The sequence below is a fragment of the Cetorhinus maximus genome, chromosome 1 (assembly GCF_964194155.1).
Source record: "Cetorhinus maximus chromosome 1, sCetMax3.hap1.1, whole genome shotgun sequence".
Taxonomy (NCBI): Eukaryota; Metazoa; Chordata; class Chondrichthyes; order Lamniformes; family Cetorhinidae; genus Cetorhinus; species Cetorhinus maximus.
The window spans coordinates 7,350,843-7,360,713 of record NC_135879.1 but is presented as its reverse complement, the minus strand read 5'-3'; positions in this window follow the sequence as shown (position 1 = coordinate 7,360,713).

Sequence of the window (9,871 nt, the reverse complement as noted above, 5' to 3'; positions counted from 1 at the left end):
ATATCATGTTCATCCATGTGCCAAATAAACTGCTGCCCCCTTAACCAGGGACATTAAGATGTAAATTGTTTGTGGTCAACTTTTGGGTCCTTAAGCAGTGGAATGCTGACCAGGAAGACCAAAGTTGTCGCAAAATTACTCCTCGGACCTCTTAGCATTAAAGTTGTCTTAAGCTCTCATTTTGTTGCTGATCCTATCTCTAGACTTACTGGCCAGTATTTTTTTTTTTTGCTACTTACTTTATCAGAGCTCTACATAATTTTAAACATCACTATCAAATTTCCTCAGGTTTCAGCCATGGCTCAATTGGTAGCACTTCGAAGGTTGTGGGTTCATTTCCCACTCCGGCTAATATCTAGACTAACATTCCAGTGCAGTAGTGGGTGACGTAAAATGGTCATCTGGCCCTTAGCCAAGATTACAGCTTTGACATATCTCCAGAGCATCCTTAATCTTTCAGCTAAATACCATCAGATCCATAGGGCGTTCTCACTCATTGGCTGTTTTTGCTGGCAGAGGCATTAATGGCCCACAATGATAGCCCTTATGGGATGTTTGGCACATTAAACAGTCATTAATTGTGAAAAGGAAGATTTGCATTTATATAGTGCACTTCACAACCTCAGGGGGTCCCAAAGCACTTTACTTTTGAAGTGTTGCCATTATTTTAATGTAGGAAATATGACTGCCAATTTATGCACAGCAAGCTCCCACAAAAAGCAATATGTTAATGACCAGATATACTGCTTTAGTTGAGGGATACATATTGCCCAGGACACTTGGGAAAACTCCCCTGTACTTCTTCCAAACGATGTGCTAGGATCTTTTATATCTACCTGAAAGGGCAGATATCTCACCTGAAGGATGGCACACCCAGCAGTGCAGTAACCCCAACAGTGCAGCATCACAATGGCAGCCTAGATTTTTGTGTTTAAGTCTCAGGACTGGGAATTGATGCCATGACCTTCTTACCTTGAGGTGAGTCTGCTACACACTGTGCTACAATGACTTAATCGTTGCTGGTTTATTATTCTACATTTAAGAGTTTAATACACTTACACAGCAAAATAAATTTAAAGGTGACTCCTAAAATTCACTCTCTAAAGTGGGGAATGCAGATGGTATGCATGAGGTGTGCTGTACTCAAATATTTACAGTAGATCAAAGAAAATAGTTTAGCATATAGATTTTGAATTTTGTTTTAATTTTTCAAGTCATAAAAATAACTAAGCCATACAAAAATATTATAGTATTTTGTATTGATATTCATTCAATGTGTAAAATATTTTTCACTTTTGCAGAGAGGGCTGGAACAAATTAATTTCATGGCTGGACTCAAAAGCAAGAGACATTGAAATTGAATCTGAAATATGGTGCAGAATAAACAGCAAGTTTTTCTTCAAAACGAATAACAAGAAGTCATACTATAGACTGGAACAATCAAGGAACAACAGAACATGTCAATGGCTTAATATGAACAACTTTCATATTGTACTTTTAATATAGAGAAACATCCCAAGGTGCTTCACAAGAGCTTGAGAAAGAAATGGGCACAGAGACAAAAGACGGAGTTAAGAAGGGTAACATGATGAAAGGAATGAGTATTAAAGACGGTCTTAAGAAGGAGAGGGTGTTGGAAAGATGGAATCTTACTTAAAGGCAGAAAATGCTGGAAAAACTCAGCAGGTCTGACAGCATCTGTGGAGAGAGAAACAGAGTTAACAGTTCAAGTCTGTGTGACTCTTCTTCATTATATTCACTGTACCCTCCAACCTCCCTCTCTCTCTGATGCTGAACGCTCCGTGCTCAGCAAAGGACTCAGTTTTATCCCTTTACACCCTCACCTCAATGAATTTTGGGCTTGGCCTGATGTTGAGCTCTTCTTCCGCCACCTTTGCCTCCATGCTTGCTTCTTTGTGCAGGAGTCCTGAGCCTACTCAATGGACCCTTTCACCTGTCTCCAATACTCTCTCTGCACCTGGACCCCTTCCTCTGCCCTCTTACCCACCCTTGATCTTTTCATTGAGAACTGTTGGCATATAATTGGCCATCTTAATTTCTCCGCTCCCCCCGCCCAACCCGACCTGTCTCCCTCTGAACTTGCTGCACTCCGTCCTCTCAGGTCTAACCCAGACTTTGTTATCAAGCCTGCCGACAAGGGTGGTGCTGTTGTTGTCTGGCATACTGACCTCTACCTTGCAAAGGCTGGGGACCAACTCTCAGACACTTCCTCCTACCTCCCCCTTGACCATAACTCCACCACCGAATATCAAGCCATTGTTTCCAGGACTGTCACTCCACAGTGGATCTTCCCTCCACAGCTTCCAGCCTCATAGCCCCCCAACCCCTTACAGTCTGCTACCACCTCCTTCCCAAAATCCACAAACAGGACTGTCCTGATACAACCATCGTTTCAGCCTGTTCCTGCCTCAATGAATTCATTTCTTCCTATCTTGACTCTATTTTCTCTCTCCTTGTCCAGTCTCTTCCAACACACATTCACATTTCCTCTGATGTCCTACGCCATTTCAACAATTTCCAATTGCCTGCCCTAACCGCCTCCTCTTCACTATGGACGCCCAATCCTTCTACACTATCATAAGGTCAGAAGTGGGGATGTTTGCTGATGATTGCACAAGGTTCAGCACCATTCACAACTCCTCAGATGCCCATGGCCAAATGCAACGAGACCTGGACAATATCCAGGCTTGGGCTGATAGGCGGCAAGTAACATTCATGCCACACAAGTGCCAGGCAATGACTACTTCCAACAAAAGAGAATCTAACCATTGCCCCTTGACATTCAATGGCATTACCATCCCTAAATCCCTCACTATCAACATCCTGGGGGTTACCATTGACAAGAAATTGAACTGGATGAGCCATATAAACACTTTGGCTACAAGAGCAGGTCAGAGGCTAGGAATCCTGCAGCAAATAACTCACTTCCTGACTCCCCAAAGCCTCTCCACCATCTACAAGGCCTCAACATCAACTCCAGGCCCCATGAAGTCTCATGACATTAGGTCAAACATGGGCAAGGGAACCTCCTGCTGATTGCCACGCCCTGCCCTCCCTCAGCTGATGAATCAGTGCTCCTCCATGTTGAACACCACTTGGAGGAAGCACTGAGGGTGGCAAGGGTGCAGAATGTACTCTGGGTGGGGGACTTCAATGTACATCACCAGGAGTGGCTCGGTAGCACCGCTACTAACCGAGCTGGCCGGGGCCTAAATGACCTAAATGACGAGTCCTGAAGACTTGTGCTCCAGAAGTTGCCGCACACCCCGAGCCAAGCTGTTCCAGTACAGCTAATACACTGGCATCTACCCAGCTATGTGGGAAATTGCCCAGTATGTCCGGTACACAAAAAGCAGGACAAATCCAACTCAGCCAATTATTGCCCCATCATTCTACTCTCGATCATCAATAAAGTAATGGAAGGGGTCATCAACAGTGCTATCAAGCGGCACATGCTTAGCAATAAACTGCTCATCGATAAAAGCAAAAAACTGCGGATGCTGGAAATCCAAAACAAAAACAAAAATACCTGGAAAAACTCAGCAGGTCTGGCAGCATCTGCGGAGAGGAACACAGTTAACGTTTCGAGTCCGAATGACCCTTCAACAGAACTAAGTAAAAATAGAAGAGAGGTGAAATATAAGCTGGTTTAAGGGGGGGTGGGACAAGTAGAGCTGGATAAAGGGCCAGTGATAGGTGGAGATAACCAAAAGATGTCACAGACAAAAGAACAAAGAGGTGTTGAAGGTGGTGATATTATCTAAGGAATGTGCTAATTAAGAGTAGAAAGCAGGACAAACAAGGTACAGATAGCCCTAGTGGGGGTGGGATGGGGTGAAGGAATCGAAAAAGGCTAAAAGGTAGAGATAAAACAATGGATGGAAATACATTTAAAAATAATAGAAATAGGTGGGAAAAGAAAAATCTATATAAATTATTGGAAAGAAAGGGGGGGGGAGGAATCGGAAAGGGGGTGGGGATGGAGGAGAGAGTTCATGATCTAAAATTGTTGAACTCAATATTCAGTCCGGAAGGCTGTAAACTGCCTAGTCGGAAGATGAGGCGCTGTTCTTCCAGTTTGTGTTAAGCTTCACTGGAACAATGCAGCAGGCCAAGGACAGACATGTGGGCATGAGAGCAGGGTGGTGTGTTGAAATGGTAAGCGACAGCGAGGTCTGGGTAATGCTTGCGGACAGACCAAAGGTGTTCTGCAAAGCGGTCACCCAGTCTGCGTTTGGTCTCTCCAATGTAGAGGAAACCGCATTGGGAGCAACGAATGCAGTAGACTAAATTGAGGGAAGTGCAAGTGAAATGCTGCTTCACTTGAAAGGAGTGTTTGGGCCCTTGGACGGTAAGGAGATGGGAAGTAAAGGGGCAGGTGTTGCACCTTCTGCAGTTGCATGGGAAGATGCCTTGGGAGGAGGTTGAGGTGTAGGGGGTGATGGAGGAGTGTACCAGGGTGTCCCGGAGGGAACGATCCCTGCGGAATGCCACCGGGGGGGGTGAAGGGAAGATGTGTTTGGTGGTGGCATCATGCTGGAGTTGGCGGAAATGGCGGAGGATGATCCTTTGAATGCGGAGGCTGGTGGGGTGATAAGTGAGGACAAGGGGGACCCTATCATGTTTCTGGGAGGGAGAGGAAGGTGTGAGGGCGGATGTGCGGGAGATGGGCCGGACACGGTTGAGGGCCCTGTCAACCACCGTGGGTGGAAAACCTCAGTTAAGGAAGAAGGAGGACATGTCAGAGGAACTGTTTTTAAAAGTGGCATCATCAGAACAGATGCAACGGAGGCGAAGGAACTGAGAGAATGGGATGGAGTCCTTACAGGAAGCGGGGTGTGAGGAGCTGTAGTCGAGGTAGCTGTGGGAGTCAGTAGGCTTGTAATGGATATTGATGGACAGTCTATCACCAGAAATTGAGACAGAGAGGTCAAGGAAGGGAAGGGAAGTGTCAGAGATGGACCATGTGAAAATGATGGAGGGGTGGAAATTGGATGCAAAATTAATAAATTTTTCCAGGTCCAGACGAGAGCATGAAGCAGCACCAAAGTAATCATCGATGTACTGGAGAAAGAGTTGTGGGAGGGGGCCGGAGTAGGACTGGAACAAGGAATGTTCCACATACCCCATAAAGAGACAGGCATAACTGGGGCCCATGCAGGTACCCATAGCCACCCTTTTTATTTGAAGTAAGTGAGAGGGATTTAAGGAGAAATTGTTCAGTGTGAGAACAAGTTTGGCCAGATGGAGGAGAGTAGTGGTGGTTGGGGATTGTTCGGGCCTCTGTTCGAGGAAAAAGCGGAGAGCCATAAACCATCCTGGTGGGGGATGGAGGTGTAAAGGGATTGGACATCCATGGTGAAGAGGAGGCGGTTGGGGCCAGGGAACTGGAAATTGTTGATATGATGTAGGGTGTCAGAGGAATCACGGATATAGGTGGGAAGGGACTGGACAAGGGGAGAGAGAATGGAGTCAAGATAGCAAAAAATGAGTTCAGTGGGGCAGGAACAGGCTGACACGATCGGTCTGCTGGGACAGTCCTGTTTGTGGATTTTGGGTAGGAGGTAGAAGCAGGCCGTCCGAGGTTGGGAGACTATCTAACTGCTCATAGTTGCCTAGTTTGGGTTCCGCCAGGGCCACTCAGCTCCTGACCTCATTGCAGCCTTGGTTCAAACATGGACAAAAGAGCTGAACTCATGAGATGAGGTGAGAGTGACAGCCCTTGACATCAAGGCAGCATTTGACAGAGTGTGGCTTCAAGGAGCCCTAGCAAAACTGGAGTCAATGGGAATCAGGGGGAAAACTCCTGGTTTTGTTGGAGCCATACCTAGCACAAAGGAAGATGGTTGAGGCTGTTGGAGGTCAGTCACCTCAGCTCCAGGACATCACTGCAGGAGTTCCTCAGTGTCCTAGGCCCAACCATCTTCAGCTGCTTCAGCAATGACCTTCCTTCCATCATAAGGTCAGAAGTGGGAATGTTCACTGATGATTGCACAACGTTCAGAACCATTCATGACTCCTCAGACACTGAGGCAGTCCAAGTCCAAATGCAGCAAGACCTGGACAATATCCAGGCTTGGGCTGACGAGTGGCAAGCAACATTCATACCACACAAGTGTCAGACAATGACCATCTCCAACAAGAGAGAATCCAACCATCGCCCCTTGATGATCAATGGCATTACCATCACTGAAACCCCCACTTTCAACATCCTCGGGGTTGCCATTGACCAGAAACTGAACTGGACTAGCCATATAAATACTGTGGCTACAAGAGCAGCTCAGAGGCTAGGAATTGTGTGATGAGTAACTCACCTCCTGACTCCCCAAAGCCTGTCCACCATCTACAAGGTGCAAGCCAGGAGTGTGATGGGATACTCCCCAGCTGCCTGGATGAGCGCAGCTCCAGCAACACTGAGGAAGCTGAACACTATCCAGGACAAAGCAATCCACTTAAGTGGGGCCACATCCACAAACATTCACTCCTTCCACCACAGACGAACAGTAGCAGCAGTGTGTACCATCTACAAGATGCACTGCAGGAATTCACCAAGGCTCCTTCGACAGCACCTTCCAAACCCATGACCACTACCAGCTAAAAGGACAAGGGCAGCAGATAGATGGGAACACCACCACCTGGAAGCTCCCCTCCAAGTAACTCGATTGGAAATATATCACCATTCCTTCATTGTCGCTGGGTCAAAATCCTGGAACTCCCTCCCTAACAGCACTGTGGGTGTACCTACACCACATGGACTGCAGCGGTTCAAGAAGGCAGCTCACCACCAACTTCTCAATGCAACTGGGGATGGGCGACAAATGCTGGCCCAGCCAGCGAAGCCCACATTCCGTGAATGAATTAAAACAAAGTCGGGAGTGTGATGGAATACTCCCCACTTGCCTGGATGAGTGCAGCTCCAACAACATTCAAGAAGCTTGACACCATCCAGGACAAAGCATGATTGGCACCACATCCACAATCATTCACTCCCTCCACCACTGACGAACAGTGCCAGCAGTGTGTACCATCTACAAGATGCACTGCAGACACTCACCAAGGCTCCTTAGGCAGCACCTTCCAAACTCACGACTACTACCATCTAGAAGGACAAAAGCAGCAGGCACATGGGAACATCACCACCTGGAAGTTCCCCTCCAGGCCATTGACCATCCTGACTTGGAAATATATCGCCATTCCTTCACTGAAGCTGAATCAAAATCCTGGAATTCCCTCCCTAACAGCACTGTGGGTGTACACATACCACCTGGACTGCAGCGGTTCAAGAAGGCAGCTCACTGCCACATTCTCAAAGCCAGATAGGGATGGGTAATAAATGCTGGCTCAGCCAGCGACACCCACATCTCGTAAATGAATATTTAAAAAAAACCATTCTCCACCAGGATGGTCTGAGGGCTCTCCACTTCTTCCTTGAACAGAGGCCTTAAGCCCCCATCCTCCACTCTCCTCTGCCTGGCTGAACTTGTTCTCTCACTGAACAATTTCTCCTTTAATTTGTCTCTCTTCCTCCAAATAAAAGGTGTGGCTATGGGTACCCACATGGGCCCTAGTTATGCCTGTCTTTTTGTGGGGTATGTGGAACATTCCTTATTACAGTCCGACTCAGGCCCCCTCCCACAACTCTTTCTCCGGTATGCCTAATACTGTATCCGTGCTGCATTGTGCTCTCGTCTGGACCTGGAAAAATTTATCAATTTTCCTTCCAATTTCCACCCCTCTCTCACCTTCATATGGTCCATCTCCAACACTTCCCTTCCCTTCCTTGACTTCTCTGACTCCATTTCTGGTGATGGAAGGAGGAAGGGTCGTACGGACTTGAAACGTTAACTCTGTTTCTCTCTCCACAGATTCTACCAGACCCTGGGGCCTTTTTCCAGCAATTTCTATTTCTATTTCAAATTTCCAACATCTGAAGTATTTTGTTTTTATCTTTCTTAACGGCAAAGTTTTCTAAGGGTAAAAGGTACATGTCCAGTGTGGTAATTATGGTTTTATGTAATGTGTTGTACACCTCTAAGAAGAATGTTATAAAGGAAGATCACATGATCTTGAGTAACCAATAGAAGAGTAGCACGGGCTACCTCTGTAGTCAGTAGTATGTAGTTAGATTCAGTAGTATAGAGGTGGAGTTGGAAGTGAAAGCACACATGAGTTGCTGCTGAGTACCTTTGTAAATAAACATAATGTTTCCCACCTAAGAAATGTCTGCTGATCAACTCTATCTATGGTACCAACTCAACCATCCCGCAACAAGTATGCAACTGGGATCCACAAGTCCCAACAAACTGGCTATGAGGATGAAGTGAGGATGTTAGTGGGGTGGTGAAAAAGGCATACGGGTCACTTGCCTTTCTCAATCGAGGCATAGATTACAAAAGTAGGGAGGTCATGTTGAAGTTGTATAGAACCTTAGTGAGGCCCCAGCTGGAGTACTGTGTGCGGTTCTGGTCGCCACATTATAGGAAGGATGTGATTGCACTGGAGGGGGTGCAGAGGAGATTCACCAGGATGATGCCTGGGATGAAACATTTAAATTAAGACGAGAGGTTGGATAGACTTGGGTTGTTTTCGTTGGAGCAGAGAAGACTGAGGAGCGACCTGATTGAGGTGTACAAGATTATGAGGGGCATGGACAGGGTGGATAGGGAGCAGCTGTTCCCCTTTGTTGAAGGGTCAGTCACAAGGGGGCATAAGTTCAAGGTGAGGGGCAGGAGGTTTAGGGGCAATGTGAGGAAAAACATTTTTACCCAGAGGGCGGTGATGGTCTGGAATGCGCTGCCTGGGAGGGTGGTGGAGACGGGTTGCCTCCCATCCTTTAAAAAGTACCTGGATGAGCACTTGGCACGTCATAACATTCAAGGCTATGGGCCAAGTGCTGGTAAATGGGATTAGATAGGTAGGTCAGGTGTTGCTCATGTGTCGGTGCAGTCTCAATGGGCCGAAGGGCCTCTTCTGCACTGTATGATTCCGTGATTCTGTGAAGTGAGGATAAAAGGAGGATACAACAAACTGGCGCCGAGAGTAAAATAAGTTAATAGAAGAAACCAAGGGAAATGAAATTGGGCTGTGCCTCACACAGTAATTGTAAGTAGAAGTTCCATTCAAATCATTGAAGCAATTCCCTCACAGAATGCTGCAATTCAGAAGGATTAATCCTTTCGATCCAGCCACGGATGATTGGTCTCATTATATTGAATGCCTCACATTCTTTTTCCAAGTGAAGGAGGTTACAGGGGAAGAGAAGAGGCGAGTACCTCTTATCTACATGTGGGAATAAAGCCTACGGTTTGATTCCAAGTTTGACTGCACCCAGTGCCCCAGATTCGAAAAATGATGAATTGATGGACCTCGTGAAGGGTCATTACCAGCTAAAGCCCACGGTAATGATGCAACGGTTCAAGTTTAATTCAAGAAATAGAGTCCTGGGGTAGATAGTGGCTTGTTATGTCGCAAGTTGGGAACAGTTAATGGAACATTGTGAGTTTGGTACATCTCTAAGCTGTATGCTCAGAGATCGCTTGGTGTGCGGTGTGAATGAGAACACGACACAGAAGAGATTATTGTCCGAAACAAGTTTGGGTTTTAAGAAGGTGCTAGAGATAGCACTGTCCATGGAAAATGCAGTAAGGGATTCAAATGCCATACAGGGAGTACAAAATGGCACCTTCCTCCATGCTGGGAGGGAAGCCTCCGCCAAAAAGGGCACGGAAATGCAAGACTCTGCCAAGAAGCAGGAAACAGCCACCGCTAGCAGGAAAATAAAAAGAAATGACTTAGCAGCGAAAACAAGGAATAATTGCAATAGAGGTGGAAACTAGCAGTCTTATAATGA